The 25,730-nt window shown below is 38.2% G+C and overlaps 1 protein-coding gene and 1 pseudogene across 3 annotated transcripts in view; one reads left to right on the top strand and one right to left on the bottom strand.

Annotated features, from left to right (window-relative positions):
- SBF2 (SET binding factor 2) overlaps window positions 1-25,730 on the top strand; it is a 467,005-nt gene that overhangs the window by 16,374 nt on the left and 424,901 nt on the right. The window lies entirely within an intron of this gene.
- LOC112806220 (cell division cycle protein 16 homolog) lies at window positions 18,001-20,258 on the bottom strand (annotated as a pseudogene).

Genomic DNA, 25,730 nt, shown 5'->3' on the forward strand with positions numbered 1-25,730 from the left:
ACGCTTAACCAGCTGAGCCACCCCGGTGCCTCTCTGTTTTTTAAACTTAACTGCATATTACTGGCAACTTTCCATATTCTAAATATATATTATATGATAGCATTAACTTTTATTAGCTAGAAAGTGTTTTTATTATTTTAAACGTAATTTGATGTACATATAATCATTTTACCAATTAATCTCTTATAAGACATTTTGGTTATTTCTAAATTTTTGCTGTTAAAAATAGTGCTGTGATGAATCCTCCTGCCTAATCTTTGCATTCGTCTTTAATTTCTTGGGATAAGTAGAAAAGAGAGAGGCCAGTAAAGTTTAGTAGTTAAAAGCATGGGATTGAGGGGTGCCTAGGTGGCTCAGTCAGTTAAGTGTCTGCCTTCGGCTCAGGTCATGATCCCGGAATCCTGGAATCAAGCCCCGCATCGGACTCCCTGCCTAGCGAGGAGCCTGCCTTTCCCTTTCCCGAGCTCCCCCTGCTTGTGCCCTCTCTCTCTCAAATAAATAAATAAATAAAATCTTAAAAAAATCCCAAAGCTGTAATCATCAACACAGTATGGTACTGGCACAACAACAGACACATAGATCAATGGAACAGAACAGAGAACCCAGAAATGGACCCTCAGCTCTATGGTCAACAAATCTTCGACAAAGCAGGAAAGAATATCCAATGGAAAAAAGACGGTCTCTTCAACAAATGGTGTGGGAAAATTGGACAGCCACATGCAGAAGAATGAAACTGGACCATTCCCTTACACCATACACAAACATAGACTCAAAATGGATGAAAGACCTGAATGGGAGACAGGAATCCTTCAAAATCCTAGAGAACACAGACAGCAACCTCTGTGACCTTGGCTGCAGCAACTTCTTGCTAGACACATCTCCAAAGGCAAGGGAAACAAAGGCAAAAATGAACTATTGGGACTTCATCAAGATAAAAAACTTCTGCACAGCAAAGGAAACAGTCAACAAAAGCGAAAGACAACCAACAGAATGGGAGAAGATATTTGCAAAAGACATATGAGATGTCAGGCTGGTATCCAAAATCTATAAAGAACTTATCAAACTCAACACCCAAAGAACAAATAATCCAATTAAGAAATGGGTGGAAGACATGAGCAGACACTTCTCCAAAGAAGACATAACAGATGGCCCACAGACACATGAAAAAATTGTGGATGCACTGGAATTGTGATGCACCAGTTTTGGTTTTTTTTTTCAACATTCCTTTGGCTATTTGGCGTCTTTTCTGGTTCCATACAAATTTTAGGATTATTTGTTCCAGCTGTGAAAAAAGTTGATGGTATTTTGATAGGGATTGCATTGAATGAGTAGGTTGCTCTAGGTAGCATAAACATTTTAACAATATTTGTTCTTCTAATCCATGAACATGGAACGTTTTTCTATTTCTTTGTGTCTTCCTCAGTTTCTTTCAGGAGTGTTCTGTAGTTTTCTGAGTACAGATCCTTTGCCTCTTTGGTTAGGTTTATTCCTAGGTATCTTATGGTTTTGGAGAAACAGAACAGATGAAATAGGGGAAGGAAGGGAAAAATAAAATAAAATGAAATCAGAGAGGGAGACAAACCATAAGAGACTCTTAACTCTAGGGAACAAACTGAGGGTTGCTGGAGGGGAGAGGGGTGGGGGGGGAGGGGTAACAGACTGGTATTAAGGAGGGCACTTGATGTAATGAGCACTGGGTGGTATATGCAACTGATGAATCATTAAACTCTACCTCTGAAACTAATAACACATTATGTTAATTAATTGATTTTAAATAAAATAAAAAATAATAAAAATTGTCTGGAACACAATAATAGTGTAAGTTTTAATTTCTAGAAGTAGAATTACTGGATCAAAGGATATGTTTATTTATATGGACATATGTTAATTTTTTTGTCCAACATCCTTTCCTTTGGGAAGCATGTCTTCTCTTTCTTGTAGTCCCAGGGAAAATGCTATTCCTAGTTACTCCCACCCCCTATCTTAAACTGGGCTAATTAGAGCCATCTCTGGATCTTTTCTTTTGGAAGGAACAAGACACTCTACAAGGAAGACTAAGGTAGGAGACTGTGACTTAGTTGGGGCTGCCAATGTGTATTTTCCCTACTGTGTTTAGAAAGTCTGGCTGAATATTGAACAGAGTCAAAGATAGCCAAAACATGAGAGAGAGACACAGCTTTGGAAACATTACTTAAACTTCTGGTTCCAGCCATTCTTGAAAGCCAAAAGAACATTAAAAAATAAAAGTTTTGAGGTATATTGCTCAATTCTCTTCCAGAAAGATTGTGTTAATTCATACTCCCATTTCCTTCAGGGGGATTTTAATTAGAAAAAAATCAAGATTTATGGCTTAAGTAGCAACAGCGTAAACTGAATAGCTTCATGAAGGTGAGAATGCTAAGGAACTGGAGCAGAGATGTCATACCTAATTCAAATTATGTCTCTGAAACGTTACAGACTGCTACTTGTCTTTGGACTTTGTATTGTCCTAAACATATTTAAAACTGGTAATTTGAGTTCTGAAAATTACAAGCTCTTCCCTTTTGTATTTGTCTGATTTATCTAGACTGAGAGTTCCCTGATGGCATGGTCCAAATAAATCCCAGTATTCTATGAACAGACAAATCTTTGAATCTGGAAAAAAATGCTTTCAGCAGAGATACTTATATTATTTTAGCAGACTATTTTACCTAATGGGAGGTGGATAATTATTTAGTCAGTATTTATGAAGTAGACAGATTTGTAGAACTTTCTTTTTAGTGATTTCCCTAATAGACTGAATTAGGAAAAAGAATTTGTATCTTCTCATTTTCCATCAGTGAGACCATTCTGTAGATTACTTCTTTCCCTTGATCTGTTGTTTGTAGCTCTTTGTATATTTTATTAATTTACAAGATCAGCACCATGATTTGAAGAAAACAGTTAACTTGTTTGGGAACTTGACATGCTTTATTTTCTCCTTCAAGCCAATATCCTATCATTACACTTTATTTAAAATACAGACTTAAGTGCTCGCTTCGGCAGCACATATACTAAAATAGAGACTTAAAAACTTGAAATTGAAGATTCTTGTTTAAAGAGAATAACTAGTTTTGGGACAAGTTTTTAAGTGAAAAAAGTCTTTATACTTAATGACATCTGCTTGTAGGTAAAAATACGTGCTTTGTTTTTTCCAGCTTAAGCTAAGTCTAGTTACATTTAGAGAAAGAAATTAAGTGTCAGAGCAAGCTTGGAAAATAATAGTATGAAAATTAATTTGCAATGGAAAGTAGCAGTTGGGACTAGAATGAATTTTACAAATGCTTTGTATAATTGTCCCACGCGGTTGTATGGAATTTGAAAAGAATGTTACTTGTTTTTCTTTTGAGACAGATGTTTTACCAAATAATTTTAGCCTGAGTAAATGAAGATCCACACAGGACTAGATTAATAAAACTCATTTTTTTAAAGGAGAAAAGAATTGAGAGGGAACAACAGTAAAGATTGATTTAGATTGGTGAAAAACTGAAGGCTTTTAAAAACACAAGTTAACTGTATTACGTTTCTGTGTTCCCAAAATTTTCTTTCACTGCTATCATTCAGATTGTATGTTTGAGAAATGTGGTTGTAGAAGCATGAAGGATATTTGAAAATACTATAGTATTTGATAAAGTTACCACAGTATGTTTCAGGAGATTGTATGATAACATTCTCTGGTCTTTTTTGTTTGAAAGATGGAATGCATAGTTTCCATTAATATGGTTGCCATTTATCAAATACCATATGCCAAAAATTAATTTGTCTCAACAAATACATAAGGTAGGAAAAGTTACTGAGACTTGGAGACATTAAGTAATTTGCTTAGGGTTATATAGCTGGAACTGGTGGCATCAGTCTCTGAATCCTGTTTTTTTTTTTTTTTTTTTTAAGTCCAAGGCTCATGTTCTTACACTGTGCACAATCCTCTGTTGAAACTGGGGAATCCTCAGGTAAATATACTGTTTAGTTATTTGTTTATTCGAGAAATGTTTATTGGCTAGTATGTGCCAGGTATCATGCTACAACAAAAAAGCCAGATACTGAAGGTTCTCTTTTACAGGTTGTTGTTGTTCTTTTTTTTTTTAAAGATTATTTATTTGAGACAGAGAGAGAGACAGAGAGAACAATAGAGCATAGAGGGAGAGGGAGAGGGAGAAGCAGACTCCCCACTGAGCAGGGAGCCCTGTGCAGGACTCAGTCACAGGACTTGATTGCAGGACTCTGGGATCATTACCTGAGCCGAAGGCAGATGCTTAACCCACTGAGCCACCCAGGCACCCCTCTTTTACAGGTTCTATTAATAGGAATAGAGCATTTAGAAAAAAACTAGACTCTTCTCCTTCAGAGAAAGATTAGCAGCCTTTCATAAGTGAAGTGCCAAATGGCTTCCTTTAAGCCATTCTGTCAAGTGTCTATTGAGTGATTGGTTGGTTTGGGGGGTGGTTATTGGCTTTGTTCTTTAGGAATTTTTAATTTTGTTATGCTTGATCAGTCTCACTAGTAGAGAAATGGAAAATTCATTTAAAAGGCTCACATCCGCGGTGCCTGGGTGGCTCAGTCAGTTAAGTGTCTGCCTTTAGCTCAGCTGATGATCCGAGGGTCCTGGGATTGAGCCCCACGTTGGGTTCCCTGCTCAGCGGGGAGTGTACTTCTCCCTCTGCCCCTCCATCTGCTCCTTCTCTCTCTCTCTCTCACTGTCTCAAATAAATAAATCTTCAAAAAAAAAAATAAAAGGCTCACATCTTTATCAGTATGAAACCTACTAAATTTGTAATCATCAGGCTGTTTTGGACAGCCTCAAGGCATCATGAGGATACTAGCAAGGGTATGTAGGTGGGGACTAGGAGGTGGAACTGCCTACAGGGAAAAAAAAATCCACCTAAATGTCTTACAGGAATTGGAAATTCAGCATTGTCTAGTAAACATCCCAAACCTTTTCACCTTGGTCATTCACGCAGATCAGAAACTTGCCACACTTTTCCTTTTTTTCCCTCATTTTCACTTGAAAGTGTTTTATTTTTCTTCTTAAATTTTTCTCACATTCCTCTTTTTCTTTCTGTTCCTACAGTCACTACCATAGTTCAGGTCCTTTTCCATTACTATAAAGAGCTCTCTGTTCGGATAGAGGTTTCGCTTCCTGTAGTAGAGACCTAACATAAATGTTTTCAACAATATAGAAATTTATTTCTCTTTCACGTAAAGGTCTGGGTCTAGACAGTTTTGGGTTTATATAGGCTGCTTCCAGCTTTATACTTAATATTTTAACCCTATCACATCTTTGTGCCATGTAAGAGGATAGGCAAAGTGGGGAAGAGGGATGACTCCTTCCCTTTAGGCCCACAACACCTTCTTTGGTTGAAAGTTAGCTGAAGGGATACTGAGAGATGTGATCCATATCCCTACTTAAAACTGGACCTTCTATCACACCACCACCACCACCACCATCATCATTGTAGCTGTTAGGAAACAGCTAGCGATCTGCTGTAGGAACCTCCTTATCCCTCTCTTTTTGGTTAAATTCTTCTCTGGCTAGTTTGATACTGCTAACAGAGTAATGTGTGTGTGTGTGTGCGCGCGCGCGCAAAAAAGGTGCTTTTATTATAGCACAGGGGACAGGACCCGTGGGCAAAAATTGCTGCACTGTGATTGTGAGGAGAGACTGATTATATACTTTTAAGTTGTTTATTGGGGGTGGAGTAGAGATAAAGGAAGTTTCTAAAGGGATTTTCTTTTTCTTTCTTTTTTTTTTTTAATTATTTATTTATTTGACAGAGACAGAGTGAGAGAAGGAGCACAAGCAGGGGGAGTGGGAGAGGGAGAAGCAGGTTTCCTGCTGAGCAGGGAGCCTGATGTGGGGCTTGATCCCAGGACCCTGGGAACATGACCTGAGCCGAAGGCATACACTTAACGACTGAGCCACCCAGGCGCCCCTCTAAAGGGATTTTCATATGTTAAAGAAGACTTACAGATCCTGGAGTTATACCCAGAGTAATTTTTTTCCTTCAATAAAATGGTCATGTCACTCTGTTTAATCTTTCAGTCGTTTGGCTTCAAATTCATACCCAGGATGCCTCACGATATTTTTTTTTTTAAAGATTTTATTTTATTTATTTGAAACAGAGAGAGCACAAGAGGGGATAGGGTGCCCCCTCCCCTTAACAGGCACTTTCCGTAAAAAGAGAACTTTTAGTATAAATAGATCAGGTCTTTATTATAACCACTAAATCATTTATTCTCAGCTTTTTTCCTGATAAGCTAAGTTTAATTTTCCTGAAATACTTTGATTATTAGGATTAGAGATGAGGGAGACTGAGTCACTATATAAGTTATTGATGGGAGTAGGGGGGATGATCATGGCTGCTGGCCATTCCTTCCTCATTTTGAGTACTCTGGAGCCATGAAGAGGGGAGTGTGGCAGTAGAACCATAGTGGAATCTAACTATGTTAAGTGTTAAGATTGCCAAGCTGTCTGCTATTTCCAGATGTCCCTTAGTAGGCTTTATCTAAGATGGAAACACAGTCATATAAGCATCTTGAATTATCTAATAGTTGTTATATTTTTAATATTAACCTCAAAAATCATGAATTTTTTGGTAGTTATCAGATCGTTGTTTTAAGACTTAAGTCTTACAGTCGTGTTTAAGAAAAGGTAACTTTTCTCAAGTAGTCCTTGAGTTATATTATTTTGAATGTTAAATACTTTTTTGCTTTTTAGGGATAATGGACTGTTCAGGTATTCCCTCACTTTTCCCATCAGGACTTTTGAATATGTTGAATGTGTTCCAGAGATTTTGATTTCAGCCAGGATGAATTTTCTGTTTGATACATCATATTCTTCTTTTTAATATGGTCAGTGTAGTTTAACAAAATGAAAGCTAAACATAATATCTCAATAGGTGCAAAAAAAAAAAAAAGCATTTGACAAACCTCAACATCCATGTATGATAAAAACTCTCAACAAAGTGGGTATAGAGAAAATGTACTTCAGTATACTAAATGCCATATATGACAAACCCAGAGCTAAGATCATGCTCAGTGGTGAAAAACTGAAAGCTTTGGGCACCTCTCCGGCTCAGTTGATAGAGCATGTGACTCTTGATCTTGGGGCTGTGAGTTCAAGCCCCATGTTGGGAGTAGAGCTTACATTAAAAAACAAAAACAAAGCTGAAAGCTTTTCCTCTAAGATCAGGAACAAGACAAGGATGCCACTTTTATTCAGCATAGTATTGGAAGCTCTAGCCATAGTAATAAGGCAAGAAAAATAAATAAAAGGCATTGAAATTGGAAAGTAAGGAGTAAAACTTTCGATATTTGTAGATGACATGATACTATTCGTAGAAAATCCTAAAGTCTCAGGCACCTGGGTGGCTCAGTCATTAAGCATCTGCCTTCGGCTCAGGTCATGATCCCAGAGTCCTGGGATCGAGCCTTGCATTGGGCTCCCTGCTTGGCGGGAAGCTTGCTTCCTCTCCCGCTCCCCCTGCTTGTGTTCCCTCTCTCTCTGTCAAATAAATAAATAAAATCTTAAAAAAAAAAAAAATCCTAACGTCTCCACCAAAATCTATTAGAACTAATAAATGAGTTTAGTAAAGTTGCAGGATACAAAATCAATATACAGAAGTTTATTGCATTTTATACACTAATAATGAAATATCGGAAAGAAAAAATAAGAAAGCAGTCCCATTTACAATTGCATCAAAAAGAATAAAATACCTAGGAATAAATTTAACCAAGGAGGTAAAACACTTGTACACTGAAAACTGTAAGACACTGATAAAAGAAAACAAAGAAGACACAAATAAATGGAAAGATATTTTGTATTCATGGATTGAAAGAGTTAACATTGTTAAAACTATCCATACTACCCAAAGCAATCTATAGATTCAATGGCAATTTTTTGAAAGATTTTATTTATTTATTTGACAGAGAGAGCATAAGCAGGGGGAGCAGCAGACAGAGGGAGAGGGAGAAGCAGGCCCCCCACGGAGTGGGAGCCTGATGCAGGGCTCAATCCCAGGACCCCAGGATGATGACCTGAGCCGAAGGCAGATGCTTAACTGACTGAGCCACTCTGGCGCCCCTCAATGCAATTTTTATCAATATTTCAGTGGCATTTTTCACAGAACTAGAACAAATAATTCTAACATTTGTATGGAACCCTAAAAGATCCCAAATAGCCAACATGGTCTTGAGAAAGAAGAACAACACCAGAGGTATCACACTCCTTGATTTCAAACTCTACTACAAAGCTATAATAATCAAACAGTATCATATTGGCATTATAAATAGAGACACAGATCAATGGAACAGAACTGAGAGCCCAGAAATAAACTCACACATATACGGACAATTAATTTATAAGGGAGCTAAGAACTTACAATGGAGGAAGGACAGTCTCTTCAATATATTGTGTTGGAAAACTAATCAGCCAAATGCAAAAGAATGAAGCTAGACCACTATGTAGCACCATACACAAAAATTAACTCAGAATGGACTCACAACTTGATTGTAAGACCTGAAATCATAAAGTTCCTAGAAGAAACATAGGTGGCAAACTCCTTGACATAAGTTTTAGCAATGTGTTTGTGGATCTGATGCCAAAGGCAAGGGCAACAAAAACAAAAATAATCAAATGGGACTACATCAAACCAAAAAGCTTCTGAATAGTGAAGGAAACCATCAAAATGAGAGGGCATCCCAATGAATGGGAGAAGATACTTGCAAATCATATATTTGAGAAGAATTTAGTATCCAAAATATATAAAGAACTCATACAACTTGGGGCACCTGGCTGGCTCAGTCAGTGGAGCATGTGACTCTTGATCTCAGAGTCCATGAATTCAAGCCCCATGTTGGGTGTAGAGATTATTTAAAAAAAAAAAAAAAAGAAAAAAGTAAAACGACTCATACAGCTCAACAATAAAAAAAAAATTAAAAAATGGGTAGAGGATCTGAATAGATCTATTTCCAAAGAAGACATATAGATGGCCAATAGGCACATGAAAAGATACCTCTTATTAGGAGAATGCAAATCAAAACCATAGTGAGCTATCACCTCATACCTGTTAGAATGACTATCATTGAAAAGATAAGAAATAAGTGAGAGGATGTGGAAAAAAGGGAACCTTTGTACACTGTTGGTGGGAAACAGTATGGAAATTCCTCAAAAAATAAGAATAGTTCTACCATATGATTCAGCTATTACACTTCTGGATATTTAACTAAGGAATATGAAAACACTAACTCAGAAAGATAAAGGCACCGTGTGTTCATTGCAGCATTATCTACAACAGCCAAGATGTGGAAACAACCTAAGTGTCTATCAGTGGATGAATGGATAAAGAAAATGTGGTGTATATAGAATGGAATATTATTCAGCCATAAAAGAAATCTTGCCATCATGACAACATGGATGGACCTAAGTGAAATAAGATAGAGAAAGACAAATACCATATGATTTCATTAATATGTAGAATCTTAGAAAACAGAATAAACAAAGCAATACAGAAACTCAAATACAGAGAACAGATTGATGGTTACTAGCGGGGAAGGGAGTTGGGAGGTGGGCAAAATAGGTGAAGGGGCCAATCCTATGGTCGTGGTTGGTAATTAGATTTTTGGTGGTGATCGCTTTGTAGTATATATAGATGTAAAATTGTAGTAAACTTAAGGTGCCTGGATGGCTCAGTTGGTTAGGCATCCAACTCTTGATTTCGGCTTGGGTCGTAAACTCACGGTCATGAGATTGAGCCCTGTGTTGGGCATGGAGCCTGCTTGGGATTCCCTCTTTCTCCCTCTCCTTCTACCCTGCCCCTCCTTCCTTCTCTCTCTCTCTCTTCCTCCCTTCCTCTCCCTTTTTCTCTCTTTTTCTTTTCTCTTCCCTTTCCTTTCTTTCCTCCCTCCCTCTCCTTCCTTTCCTTCCTTCCTTCCTTCCTTCCTTCCTTCCTTCCTTCCTTCCTTCCTTCCTTCCTTCTTTCGTCAGAGAGAGAGAGCACAAGCGGGGGAATGGCAGGCAGAGGGAGAAGCAGGCTCCCCGCTGAGCAAGGAGCCTGATGTGGGACTTGATCCCAGGTCTCCAGGATCATGAACCGAGGGGAAGGTAGACACTTAATCAACTGAGCCACCTCCCCTCCCTCTCAAAAAAAATTTTTTTTATTTTGTACACCTGAAACCTATATAATGTTATAATGTTACTTCAATTAAAAAAAAAAAGAAAAACTTTTATGAGAACATGCAATGTCTTTGGCCTAGCTAATTTCTAGAGATAAGTTAATTTTTAAATTGCATATTTGAGAAAACCTGAATTCTACAGAAATTAAATGAATGAATAAAATGAAAATTATTTGTTATTTATATAGAACGTGTAACTTGATAAACACACAGAGACAGAGATATGTATGCTAAAATTTTCACACATGCCTGCATGTGTGTATATGTACCTTAATAAAGTATGAATCTGTGAGATATATATAAACAAAGTTCATAGTTTACTCCATTAGAAGTTATTGCATTTCTTTTAGTAATAGTAGTTGACATTTTAGTAGTTTGAATTAATCAAAGTTCCCATTAATGTTTTAAGAGTATAAGAATCATTCTTTTATTCATTCATACATGGCAGTGAGGGTAGTCCCTCTAAATAGAAGTAAATAACAGTTTCTTCCAGAGTTATGAGATGATAGTTCAGATAAATTAAAAAAAAAAACTTGAGTATTTATTTGCTTTATCTGATACTTCTAGCTTCATTTCTTTGGGGATAAAAATGTGGAGGGGCACCTTGGTGGCTTAGTTAAGCATCTGACTCTTGATTTTGGCTCAGGTTATGATCTCAAGGTTGTGAGATTGAGCCCCATGTCGGGCTCTGTGCTGGGCATGGAGCCTGCTTAAGATTCTTTCTCTTCCAAGGGGAACCCTCTTACACTGTTGGTGGCAATGCAAGCTGGTGCAGCCACTCTGGAAAACAGTATGGAGGTTCCTCAAAAAGCTGTAAGAAAAAAAAAAAAAAAAAAGTTGAAAATAGAACTACCTTATGACCCAGCAATTGCACTACTGGGTATTTACCCCAAAGATAGAAATGTAGTGATCTGAAGGGGCACCTGCACCCCAGTGTTTATAGCAGCAATGTCCACAATAGCCAAACTATGGAAAGAGCCCAGATGTCTATTGACAGATGAATGGATAAAGAAGATGTGGTGTATATATACAATGGAGTATTACGCAGCCATCAAAACTGAAATCTTGCCATTTGCAATGATGTGGTTGGAGCTAGAGGGTATTATGCTAAGCAAAATAAGTCAATCAGAGAAAGACAATTATCATATGATTTCACTGATATGTGGAATTTAGGGAATAAGGCAGAGGATCATAGGGGAAGAGAGGAAAAACTGAAGTAAGACAAAACCAGAGGGAGACAAACCATAAGAGACGCTTAATCTTAGGAAACAAACTGAGGGTTGCTGGAAGGGAGAGGGGTGAAGGGATGGGGTGGTTGGGTGATGGACATGGGGAAGGGTATGTGTTGTGGTGAGTGCTAGGTATTTTGTAAGACTGTTGAAGCATAGACCTGTACCCCTGAAACAAATAATACATTATATGTTAATTAAAAAAAATAAATAAAATGTTACTGTTCAGTGTTACAAAAAATGATTCTCTCCCTCTCCCTCTGCCCCTCTCCTCCCCTACCTCCCCTCCTTTCTATAATTAAAATTACTATAAAATAGGAACAGTATATGTGCTTATTTCCTTTTATCCATACCTAAATGTTGATTTTTTAAAAAAAAAATTTACTTATTTGAGAGACTGAATGAGAGAGTGGGGGGAGGGGCAGAGGGAGAGGGAGAAGCAGACTCCCCTGCTGAGCATGGAACCTGATGCAGGGCTTGATCCCAGGACTCCAGGACCATGATGACCCCAGCCAAAGGCAGATGCTTAACTGACTGAGCCACCGAAGTGCCCCTAAATGTTGATTTCTTATGGTGATATTTTTAAAGGAGCATGACGGGAGACTTAAATGTGTGTGTGTGTGTGTGTGTTTTTAAGATTTTATTTATTTGAGAGAGTGTGAGAGAAATGAGATCATGAGCAGGGCGAGGGGCAGAGGGAGAAGCAGACTCTCCACGGAGCGGGGAGCCTGATGCGGGGCTTGATCCCAGGACTCCAGGATCATGACCTGAGCCCAAGGCAGACACTTAACCGACTGAGCCACCCCGGCACTCCAAAAATAAATTCTTTAAAAAAAAAAAATGAGCCTTGAGGGATTGGATAAATTTTTTCTCTACATATGATTATGAAAAACTGCAAAGCTGCAATGAGGCTGAAAGTTTACAGTGAACACTGCATGCCTACATCTACATTGTATACTTAACATTTTACTATATTTTATTACATACTAATCCATTTATTTAATTCCTCTATTCATCTTTTTTTGGATGCATTTCAAAGTAAATTGTTGATAACAGAATGCCTAACTAGTTTAGCTTGCATATCATGAACATTCTAGAGTGAAACATTCTTTTGACCTTTTTTCTTTTGATGTAAAATTTACATAAAATGAGATAACACATCTTAAGTTTACATTTTTGGAAATTTTATACACTGTATAACCCAATTCCTTATCTCAAGATATAGTACAATACCATTTTCCTAAAATGTTCCCTTTTGCCTGTTTCCACTCCATTCTTGCCCCTGCCCTCCTAGGGGCAATCACTGTCACTGTTTTTATTTTTTTCCACCATAGATTAGTTTTGCCCATTCCAGAATTTCATGTACGTGGAATCATACAGCATGTACTCTTTTATGTAAGTCTTCTTTCACTCAGTAAGTTTTTGAGATGTATCCAAATTGTTATATCTATCATAAGTTTCTTCTTTTTTTTTTTTTTTTGCCATAATATACAACACTTTAACCCTTCTGTTGATGGATACCTGGACTATTTCCAGTTCTTGGCTATAATGAATAAAACTGCTATCAATATTCTTGAGTCTTTCATGAAAATATATTTTCATTTCTCTTGAGTAAATATTTAACAGTTGAATTTCTGGGGTGCCTGGGTGGCTCAGTCGTTAAGCGTCTGCCTTCAGCTGGGGTCATGATCCCAGGGTCCTGGGATCGAGCCTCGCATCGGGCTCCCTGCTCTGCAGGAAGACTGCTTCTCCCTCTCCCGCTCCCCCTGCTTGTGTTCCCTCTCTCACTATGTCTCTCTGTGTCAAATAAATAAAATCTTTAAAAAAAAAAGTTGAATTTCTGGGTCATAGGTGGGTATATGCTTAATTTTATAAGAAACTGCCACATCTTTTCCCAAAAGGATTGTACCATTTTATTTCCCTACCAACACTGTATGAGAATTGCAGTGATTCTGCAATCTCATCAATATTTGTGTTGTCAATCTAGCCATTCTGTGGTAAGTATTCTTTTTTTTTTTTAAGATTTTTATTTACTTATTTGTCAGAGAGAAAGCACAAGCAGGGAGAGCGGCAGGCCAAGGGAGAAGCAGGCTTCCTGCCGAGCAAGAAGCCCGACACAGGACTCGATCCCAGGACCCTGGGATCATGACCTGAGTCAAAGGCAGACGCTTAACTGACTGAGCCACCCAGGCGTCCCTGTGTTATGTGTTCTAATGTCTCACTGTGGTTTTAATTTCTAGATTTCTCCAGTGATAAGGATAGTAACATTGGTCATTTTTCTCTTGTGCTTATTGGTGAAGTGTTTGTTCAAATCATTTGTCCGTGTCAACATTGGATTGTCATTTCATTATCGACTTGTTACTTTGCATGTGGTGGTACTCTTAATATTAGCTCTTTCTTTCTATACCAGATGTGCCTTTAGTGGACACAGGTTCAATTACCTGTAAAAGATAATTAGTCTTATTGAGATAAAAGTAATGTAGACTTTTAATTTTATTAACATATTGTGGGTAGTGAGGGCAAATTATGAAAAAAAATTGTGGACTTTCAAAATTTTGATGGGATTTTTAAAGTTGATCTAATTTCTTTGGTATTGAACAGGAGAACCCAAACTATCCAAATCAGAGGAGAATGATATAGATTAATAATTATTTCTTTTAAGCAAGTAAATTCCTTTTTTTTAAAAAGATTTTATTTATTTATTTGACAGAAAGAGAGAGACAGAAAGAGCAGGGAGGGTGAGAGGAAGAAGGAGAAGCAGACTCCCCACTGAGCAGGGAGCCCAATGTGGGGCTTGATCCCAGGACCTGGAGATCATGACCTGAGCCGAAGGCAGACGCTTAACCGACTGATCCTCCAGGCACCCGAGATAAATAATTCTTAAAATAACTATGAATTGGGGTGCCTAGGTGGCACAGTCTTAAGCGTCTGCCTCTTGGTTTCTTTCAGGTCTTGATCTCAGGGTTGTGGGATTGAGCCTCAGGTTGGGCCCCAGCGCTCAGTGCAGAGTCTGCTTAAGACTTTCTCTCTTTTTCAAATGAATAAATAAATAAATCCTTTTTTTTAAAAGATTTTATTTATTTATTTGACACCCAGAGAGAGATAGCGAGAGAGCACAAGCAGGGGGAGCGGCAGGCAGAGGGAGAAGCAGGCTTCCTGCATGAGCAGGGAGCCCGATGTGGGGCTCGATCCCAGGACCCTGGGATCATGACCTGAGCTGAAGGCAGCGGTTTAACCAACTGAGCCACCCAGGCCCCCCAATAAATAAATCTTTAAAAAACAAACTATGACTTATTCTTAGGAAGTAAATAACTATTTGAATAAATGAAGTTTATCTAATATGATCCAGGCATTAATGGGGTTAAAAACATAGTAAATGGTAATGAGATCACTTGTTTTTGGATTTGACATTGTTTGTTACTAAAAGGCCTCAATAGAAGCTCCTATGTATTTGTTCTCTTTGTATTTCTTGTTATTTTAGTAGGTCTACAAATTGATTCCAGTTATAATAATCTTAGAATAAAAGAAATAACTTATTATTTTATAAAATGGGTTTATTTTGTTGTCCTTTAAAAGTTGTTATGTTTTGGACTCTTAAAATGTTGGTGGTTTAGATAAGGTATATTTGGTATTGACACAACATTTTTACTGTTGTGGAAAAGTCATTTCATTAGGATCAAAGATATTTTTTGAGTATTTGATATTATTAGTTCTGCAGATTGTACAAAGGGTGAGAGATTCCCTGCAGTTAAGGCATTGTGGTTACAGTGTATTCATAATTTTTTAAATTTTTTATTTATTTTAGTTTTATATTTTTATTTTTTGTACTAATAAATTTTTTAAAAATAATATTTACCAGATTTTTACATCCAGAAATAAGATTTTTTTTTCTTCTTTCTCAGTTATGGTGTAAGGATAAGTTTTTTTTTTTTTTTTTTTTTTTTAATTTAAGTAATCTCTCCACCCAGTGTGGGGCTTGAACTCACAACCCTGAGATCAAGAGTTGCATCGTCGGGGCACCTGGGTGGCTCTCATGGTTAAGCGTCTGCCTTCGGCTCAGGTCATGGGGATCGAGCCCCATGTCGGGCTCCTGGCTTAGCGAGGAGCCTGCTTCTCCCTCTCCCTCTGCCTCTCTCCCTGCTCATGCTCTCTCTCTCTGTATCTCTCTGTCTCAAATGAATAAATAAAATCTTTAAAAAAAAAAAAGTTGCATCGTCTTCTCACTGAGCCAGCCAGGTGCCCTTAAGGACAGGATTTTTTATGTTGAGTGAGAGGAAAGAAGTACATGCAAATTAATAGTAATAGCTAACATTTATTCAATTCTTGCTAGATACACAAAGCACATGACAAATATTTCATTTAATCATCATATTTTACTGATGTGGAGATACTCTTAATTATTTCCATTTTACAGATGGAAATTAGAGGCTTTAGGTAACTTGTCTGGAGTTTTGCATCTTAGAGTAAAGGGCCTGGGATTCAATCCCAAGCATTCTCTCTACAATCTATATTCTTTTTTTTTTTTTTTAAGATTTTATTTATTTGAGAGAGAGAGAATGAGAGATAGCAGGAGAGGGAAGAGGGTCAGAGGGAGGAGCAGACTCCCTGCTGAGCAGGGAGCCTGATGTGGGACTCCATCCCGGGACTCCAGGATCATGGCCTGAGCTGAAGGCAGTCGCTTAACCAACTGAGCCACCCAGGCACCCCAATCTATATTCTTTTAACACCTGAGCTGTCTAGCTTCATTTTAGTGAAATGAATTAAATTTTCCTTGTTTGAATTTAAATGAGATTGGTTCCAAGGAAACCAATTATAAAGGGTACAGAAAAGATCTAGAAATCCAAGGGCTTGGTTCATAGGAGCTGAAGCAGGGAGCCTGACCCAGGACCCTGAGATTATGACCCAAGCCAAAGGTAGATGCTTAACTGACTGAGCCACCCAGGCACCCCTGGATACCAGTTTTATTTTATTCTGATCAGTGTTCCAGTTTTCAGTGAGGCCTAATTGTGGAGTCTTTCTGTGCTTCTACACTACCCCACATATTTTTGCACTAAACTCTGGTTGTGAAGTAATTTAAGTGAATCTGCATATAGTTCTGGCAATTGGAAAGAGCCCAAATGGCTTAATACTACCACCTACATCCTTTAAGTAAAGCATAATAATTCACTTCGTTGACGTAAATGGGATTAATCGATTAGCTGGGTGGGAGGAACAGGGATTTGCTTGTGGTATTACTGACCAGGAAATGTAATAGAGGTTGTGCTTCCCTTTTTTGACATAGTTGCCCCAGTATTAAAGTGAAGAGACCCAGGTTTATGGCTCTGCTACCCATTAGTTATGTATGATCTTAGATAATTCTCTCAATTTCATGGGCCAGAGTTTTCTTTCTGTAATTTGGATTAGTCAAACTGTTTTTTTTCCCCCAGAAAAGCAGCTTTTTAACAAAATCGGGCATTGTTCACAGAATTTAGAAATGGTTAGAGATAGCAATAAATCTGAAAAATGAGAGGAAATAATATCAATCTAAGTAAACATTAAAATATTGATGCAGCTTAACTAGGAAAGTCTAATATCATTCAGCATTATTCTTTTTTGTTTATGAAAAAGGAATGTTGGGATAATATATCTTCATAGATGTGACATTAACTTGTCTACTTTTGCTACAGTGTATTTTTTCTCATTTATATTTCAAATATTTTAACCATTTTCTCTAAAGAATTTGACAAATGGGTAGATTTGTTGTTTTTTTTTTTTTTAATGCAGTGCTTTCCTAGGCTTTTCATCCAGACTCAACCTGATAAGGGGGCAAAAGACCAAATGCTTTCTTGTTGTTGTTGGAGAATCTTGATCTATGAATTATCTTAAAGTATCAATAAATTAAATTATACTATGATTAACTATTAGTAATATCTTAGGTCAATAGGAATTCTTACCTTTTGTGAGAAAAAGTACCCTTAAGCAAAAACAATTGCAGCCTGCCCCCAAAGTAATCACTGTGCTCTTAATATTGATAGATTAATATTTAAGTATTGGTAGATGCTGTGATTTAGAGATTCTTTGTTGTAACTTTCTGTTTCTCCATAGAATCAGGAACACAACCGGAACAAAAAGAAGCTTTAAAAAAAGAAAAAAAAATTTTTTTGGCAGTTTACCTTCTTTATTCTTCTATGTATAATTGCTTTGTAGGATCAGAAAATATCTGTTGCAAAGGTGTGTATAATCCGGTCTCTTATGGCAGGTCTCCCTTCTTAAATGTAAAGGTGTAGTCTGGATTCCTGTTAAGAAATGAGAAATTCGGGGTGCTTGGGTGGCTCAGTTAAGCATCTGCCTTCGGCTCAGGTCATGATCCCAGCGTGCTGGGATTGAGTCCCACGTGGGGTTCCCTGCTCAGCAAGGAGCCTGCTTCTCCCTCTCTTTCTGCCTGCCACTTCCCCCTGCTTGTGCGCTCTTTCTCTCTCTGTGTGTCAAATAAATAAATAAAATCTTTAAAAAAAATAAGAAATGGGAAATTCTAGGACATGACAAGGATGTGAGGAAACACTGACTTACCCCAAGACAAAATGAAATTGAGACCTGTTTGGAATCATCTACTGTGGTCTGACATAGATGTCTCTAACATCATGTCACTTTCATTCATTTCAGTTTCAAAGGTTTCTTCCAAGGAAGGTCTGGAATCTGGAGTTTTCCTTGAGGTTTCCAGTAGTGCAAACCCCATTTCCTCTGCAATCCGTTTTTCTACTTCAAATTCCCTGAAATCCCATAGAGGTGAAATAGCGTTTTTTAGTGTCTTCATTGATGCACATCAAAGTCATAACATTTTAATTTATTTTTAATGTCTGCTCCAGTGTAAGCTTAAGAATCACCAATTTACATTTCAATGCAATAACCAAGCACTGTAACAGAAAATATTGCTTAAAACTAAGGGCTTTGTGGAAATAACAGCATTTTCAGTGTTGCCCATCAGACTGTGGATATATCCTATGGCAGAATAGGTGGATGAGTTCTGAAGAATTAACACCAGTGCCTGATGGTGATAATCCAGTGCCTTGGTAGACTTTTTAAACTTCTTGTGGACATGTCCCAAATTGTTCAACAAAGGTTCCCATTTGTCAACTGTTACCTTGTTCCCAATTGCTTTAATTTTTTCCAAAGCATCAAGAAGCCATTTTTCTGCTATTTTCCATTCTTCATTCTGAAATGCAAGCATACCAACCTTGTGCACAACAAAAGGATGTTCCACTGCAGTGCTTAGTTGTGTAAAGCTTAGGGCTTGGCCAAAGAATCTTTTAGCCAGTTTTGTACTGGTCAATCCATATTATAATCCAGTGTAGAGCACTGGCAAATGAGCCTTTCATCACCTGCACTCCTATGAAGCAGCCATGGCCTGGTCATGCTCACTCTCAACTGCAAACAAGTGCCTCTATGCTACCCACGGGGGCCTGTACGTCTTCTCAAGTGTTGTTACTTTGCTGAGATACCTCTGGCATGTTCATTTTTATGACCAAGCATGAGATAATAGCATCCCGCTGCAAACCAATTGGTGTGCAGTTGGATTGCACACCAATTAATAAGAAAGAGAAAAGTCTATTTGCTTTATTCAGTTCCACAAGTGTCCCTGTATGTACAGGTAAACAGTTTGCGTGGAAAGGATCTTTTACCATTACTACAAAAGTAAGCTTGTAGCACTATTCATTCATTCATTCATTCATTCATTCATTCATTCATTATTTCATTCAGAGAGCATACTGACGGAGGGGAAAGGGAGAGATACAATCTTAATTAAGCAGGCTCCATGCCATGGGGGAACCCTGCCTGGGGCTACATCTCACAACACTGAGATGATAACCTGAATGGAATTCAAGTCGGATGTTTAACTGAGCCACCCAGCCCCCCAGTTTGTAGCACATTTTAAAATCACAGTTATAATAATGTCTCTCAGCTAAAGACACTGTCACATCCAGATTCTCTTGCAAACCATCTACATAATCAGGGAGGACAGTTTCACTAGGATTATTATACTTTTAAATTTGTTCTCAAACAGAAAGCATAGCAATTCCTGTTCTTCAGTACAGAGCATGCTAAGAGGTAGTGACTCAGGAAGTTCATTTTCTTCTTGAGCTGTCAGCATGTGGTGTGACATTAAAAGATCAAATGCTTCAAAACAGGCGTGGAGTTTCAAAACGTCTTTGTAAGTATAGGTTGCTAGGGCGCGGTTATCCAGGGCATCTGAGATTTTCCCTCCTAAGAGATAAATGGAACTCTTTTTCGAGGACCGTGACATTTCCCAATCATTGGAGGGGTCTTTAAAGCCACTTTCATCAGGTATTTCTCAAATAACCTTTTGTTGATTGGCTCCTCCATATCAAGAACATCAAGAGCCTGCTGATGCCTTCTTGCAGCATAATGGCATGTAGCTAGAAGGTAGAGACATGCTGCATACGGTTTGTCCAGTTTTTTTTTTTAAGATTTTTTTTTTTTATTTGAGAGAGAGAATGAGATAGAGAGAGCATGAGAGGGGGGGAAGGGTCAAAGGGAGAAGCAGACTCCCTGCCGAGCAGGGAGCCCAATGCGGGACTCGATCCCGGGACTGACCTGAGCCGAAGGCAGTCACTCAACCAACTGAGCCACCCAGGTGCCCCCGGTTTGTCCAGTTTTTGTGACTGAAGTGTATGAGCTGCTTTGTGATACTGTGCCGTCAGGTAAAAACACTGAGACAACCAGTAAATGTCCTGGGGTTCTCATGAGAGAGTGAAGCTACTTTTCTGCACAGAATAGAGCCCCTTGATACTATTGCTGGTCCAGCTACTGCTGAGTGCGTTTCCGCTGCCACTACAGGTTCATGGCTGTGCAGCCGTGGCGTCCAGCCGAGCATATTCCGACTTTCCCTCCGTTCCACTGCCTGCCAGGCCTGCCCTGAGCCTGTGTTGCCTAAAAAAAAAATATTCTAAGCAGCTAAAATCACTGCCTTAAAGATTAGGCACTACTGTACTGACAGGGCTTACTTTTGATTTTATACAGTTCTTAAGTCTATCTGTTGCACCCCCTGAAAAAAAAAAAAGACAAGTTTTCAGAAACAAGTTGTGGCTCTGTTTCTACTTACTTTTTCCCATCATTCTTTAAAAGTTTTTAAAAATCAAGTTATATATTCACATAGCTTAAAATCAAATAGTTCTATGAAGCATATTAAAAAACCTAGTATTGTTCTCCAGTACTCTGTCACCGCCTTTTGTTTTTCTCATCCCCAGAGGCAACTCTGGAAACTTTTAAAGCTGATTCTTTGGATATTTACTGCTTGTGGCAGAGGCTGCTAGTTGTCCCCCTTCCTCAGAAGTGGAACCTCTGGTTTTTAGCTGGGTACATTGCTACCTGAAATATAGACATGCTGCAGTTTCCTTTTAACTAGTTGTGGTGATATGACTAAGTACTGAACAGTAAGTCATGTGACTTCTGGAAGGTGTTTAAGAGTAAGGAGCAAAGGCTTCATTAACCTTTCCTGCTGGTTAGAAGGTGGATGTTAGGGACACCTAGATGGTTCAGCTGGTTAAAGAATCTGCCTTTGGCTCAGGTCATGATCCCAGGGTGCTGGGATGGAGTCCCACATTGGGCTCCTTGCTCAGTGGGGAGCCTGCTTCTCCCTCTGCCTGCCACACCCCCTGCTCGTGCATATGCACTCTCTCTCTCTCTCTCTTTGACAAATAAATGAATAAAATCTTAAAAAAAAAAAAGAGGAAGATGGATGTTATAGTTGGAACTTGAGCCACCATCTTGGACTGGGAAGTAAAAGCTATATATTAAAGATTGTATAATGAAAGGATAATCATGGATTCTCCATACCAGTCCTAGAATTACTTCATTTATGTGAAAGAGAAAAAAATTTCCATTTTAAGCTCTTGAGGTTTTGGTCTCCTACAGCCCAACCTAACCCTAACTAATAAAACTCCATGTCTGTAAATAAATCTTATTACTATTTTTTTGGTTAAAAATATTTGATTGTATTTCTTGATTTCTTGTCATGAAAATGGGGATTGACTTTCACCTAATCTATTACATTTGCCTGCTCAGACACACCTCCCTCTCACCTGGCATCTTCCCATTATCTTGTTACATTGTAGTTTTGGTGAAGTCAGTATTCAGTGCTTTCATTTTGACTGTGTAAATGAACTTAATAATCATTTGTTGTTGTTTGTTTGCTTAGTTTCCTATTGCTTATCATTAATTCAAACTCAACTAATTCTGCCAATTATCTAAAATCTCTCCACCAGCCTTATCTTCTTGAAGATCTTTCTCCTTGGGCCTTTTGAGATGCTTTAATTTATATTGATTTCTGTGATGCACCACTGATATCCTAGAATTTATCTTCCCCCATCATTCTGAGGATTCCCTTTTTTTCTCTTCCTTGTGTTAGATCTCTATTCTTGGATCTCACCTCTTATTTTTTTCCTTAATTTTGTTGAGCATATCTTCCAGTGGCATCTTGAGTAAGGGAGGGTACAAAGGAAGTAATGTTACTGAGGCCTTGCATGTCTGAAATGTTTTATTCTTGATGATTTGGATTAACCAGAAATAATTTTCCCTCAGAAGTTTCAAGTTATCAATCCACTGTTTTTTAGATTTCAGGATTGCGGAGGGTCTGGTGCTACTCTGATTCTCAGTCTTTTGTGTGGTGTTTTTTTCCTTCCCACAGAGCTTTTGGGATCTTACATGTGTTCCTGTTTTTTGAAACTTCATGCCTTTTAGTGGGTCTTTTTGTATTCATTATTCTAGACCTTCAGTAGGCTCTTCTAAACTGGTAGCTTGTGAACTTAAGTCCTTCCATTCTCCACTGTTTCTCTTCTCTTTTTGGAAGCCCTGTTTTCATCTTTTTTTTTTTTTTTAACATTTTATTTATTTACTTAGAGAAAGAGAGAGAGCGTGCAAGCAAGATAGAGAATATGAGCAGCGGGGGAGGGGCAGAGGGAGAGGGAGAAGCAAATTTCCCACTGAGCAGGAAGCCACATGCTGGGCTTGATCCCAGGACCCTGGCATCATGACTTGAGCCAAAGGCAGATGCTTAACCAGCTGAGCCACCCAGGTGTCCCTGGCTTTTGTTGTTGTTGTTATTCTTTTTACTCTTCTGTTAGTTTCTTCCCTTTTTCTTCCATCTCCTTTTCATTTCTGCCATTAAAAATATTTCAACAGCTCTTTTTGTCTCTTAATACTCCTTTTCATAACATTTGGTTCTTGTTTTTTATGGTTACAGTATTTTCTCTTATGTCTCTAAAGATATTACTGATTTTAAAAAATGCTTTTGTTTCCTTGAAGAAGTCTTTTTCTTCTAGCTTCCCCTCCCTAACTTTATTTTAATCTTCCATGTTAGAGGCTTTCTTTAGCTTTCTCCTAATCTTGTAGTCATTGTGAGGTTTTGGACTGTTGGCTTCACCATTGGTTAAAAATGGGCGATCTTGCTGGGATTGGGTTTGATAACTTCCCTTTTTTTTATATTTTTACCTTTGGTTTGTCAGATTTCCCAGAGAAGGATCTTTCCATTTCCTGCTGGGAGGTATAGATTTGGTTGCCAGAATTTGGGGAGTTGGGGTAGAGGAAGATTTGAGGTTGCAGAATTCACTATGCAAACTTTTACACAGTTCCCTCTCTTTTCAGTTTCATGTTCCTGCTCTCAAATGCTAAGTATTCCCCTAGGCCAATTATTCTCTTTTAAATTTTTACCTGATAGTAAATCTCAATTCTTCTGCTGAGATGGAGCAAGTACAGTCACCTAGGTGCATAGAGAAGTGAGAGTATCTGGGGATCTAACTGCTGCTTAACTAGGCATTTAAACAGTTCTACTCACATTTAATTTCTAGAAGTATCTGGTACTGCCAACTGCAGAGCTTGTTGAGAGTTCTGAAGTGTAAATCAGGTAGCTTCTTTTCATCCCTGTGATAGCTTAGGATTTAGTGTTCTGAGGTGAGCTGATTCAGGTTATCTGGCTGCCTTTCAGCTTTGTGCTTGCATTGCAAATCATTGTTTCTTTGCTAGCACCTCTCCTTTATCTTAAAACTTTTGAAAGTTTTATTTTGGACTGTTGGCTTCTAGTAATTTTATTTGCTTATTGACTGTAATACCCAATCAAGTTTCTGCAAAATCATTTTAACATTTCACACTTTGCTGGATGTTAATTATTTTGCAAGGTTTTTTGCTTAATTAAAATGAGATGTCAGGGGCGCCTGGGTGGCTCAGTCTGTTAAGCATCTGCCTTCTGCTCAGGTCATGATCCCAGGGTCCTGGGATCGAGTCCCGCGTGGGGCTCTCTGCTTGGTGGGGAGCCTGCTTCTCCCTCTCCTTCTCCCTGCTGCTCCCCCTGCTTGTGCTCTCTCTCTCTGTCAAATAAATAAATAAAATCTTTTAAAAATAGATAAAATGAGACATCAACTCTTAAAAAGGTGTTTTCTTTTTAGAGCGTGAGCCAGGTGGGGGTAGGGCAGAGGGAGAAGGAGAGAGAAAATCCCAAGCAGGCCCCACGCCCAGCGCACAGCCCGACTTGGGGGTCCATCTCAAGACCTGAGATCATGACTTGAACCAAAATCAATAGATGCCTAACCGACTGAGCCACCCAGGCGCCCCTTAAAAAGGTGTTTTTAAAATTAAGATAACATTTTTTACAATAAGAAGACAACTGAAAAATGTGTTCATGTGTCTACTTTGCTTTATTGGCTAGGGCTGATACTGTTTTTCTTCCTTTTCCATTATAGTCATAACAGAATGATGATGTTATGAATCTTTTCTCTATGAGCTCTCAGCTCTACCTGTTGGCTAAGATTGGTAGATATTAAACCAGAATAGAAAGGGGTTCTGGTAAAAATAGAAAATTTAGTAATAATCATAAAGAAATGTGAGCCATTTTTTACTTTCATTTGGCAAATATTTATTGAATGCCTGTTATTTGCCAGTAATGCACAAGATGAACATGGCCCCTGCTCTTATGGAGTTTATTAGTCAGTTTGAGAGCATTTAAAAAAGCCTTCAGGAGCGCCTGGGTGGCTTAGTTGGTTAAGCATCCAACTCTTGATTTTGGCTCAGGTCATGATCTCAGGGTCGTGAGATCGAGCCCGCTGTTGGGCATGGAGCCTGCTTAAATTCTCACTCTCCTACTCTGCAAGCTCCTCCCCCTACCTCGCGCACCCTCTCTCTCACATAAAAAAAAAAGTCTTGAATGACTGTTATGACTGTTGCCTACAATGTCAAACTATGTTAATGTTTACAAATACTCCAAAACATTGTGCATCTCAAATTTTAATGTGCATGTGAATCTACTGGAGAATGTTACAAATGTAGATTGTGATTCAGTAAGTCAGAGGTGGGGCCTGAGATTCTGCATTTCTTTCTTTAAAAAAATTATCCTTTTTAAGTATGATTTACATATAAAATTCACATATTTTAGGTATATATAAGTCAACTTTTGACATGTACATATGTATCCATATCTATCCAATTGTTACAACCACTCTAAAAACAGCATTTTTAACAAGTTCCAGGTAATGCTAATGCTGCTTGGTTTGAGAACCACACTTCTGAGTGTCAAGGCTATAATCATCAATTCAGACTTAAATCACTCCAACTGAGGTAACTCAATATCAACAGGAACTTTTGGGTTTATTTTTACTTTAAAAGTGGTCATGACTATATATATACATTTTTAAATTGTTTTGAATGGAAAAGGAGCCTTACGGATTAAAAGGATACCAAAGTTGGGTGATGAAAATTGTCCTGTTCTTGCCTCCTAGCTACACAGTTTCCCTTTGCAGAGCCATTTGTTGCATATCCTTCTTTAGATATTCTGTACAGAGAAAAGTAATTATGTATTTAAATTCTCCACTTATTGGGTGCCTGGGTGGCTCAGTCTGTTAACTGTCTGCCTTTGGCTCAGGTCATGATCCCAGGGTCCTGGGATCGGGCCCACATTGGGCTCCCTGCTCAGCGGGAAGGCTGCGTCTCCCTCTCCCACTCCCCTGCTTGTGTTCCCTCTCTTGCTGTGTCTCTCTCTGTCAAACAAATAAATAAAATCTTAAAAAAAAAAAAATTCTCCACTTACCTCCTTTTTTACATTCATGGTTGCAGTTCTAAAGACCTTTTTCTTTGATATTTTTTGTTTTTAAAATCAGATTTTATCTTTCATTTTGTAACTTTAAGAAAATTGAAGTAAAATTTATATAGAGTAAAATGCACAGATCATAAATAGTTTGAATTTTAACAAACGGATACACCCTTGTAATGTAAATCTCAATCAAGGCTTTGTTGCTTAACTTGGACAGGCTTCTGGCATGCTTATTTTGA

This window comes from Callorhinus ursinus, unplaced genomic scaffold (assembly GCF_003265705.2).
Source record: "Callorhinus ursinus isolate GAN/ISIS: 27379988/994484 unplaced genomic scaffold, GSC_fseal_2.0 scaffold49, whole genome shotgun sequence".
NCBI lineage: Eukaryota > Metazoa > Chordata > Mammalia > Carnivora > Otariidae > Callorhinus > Callorhinus ursinus.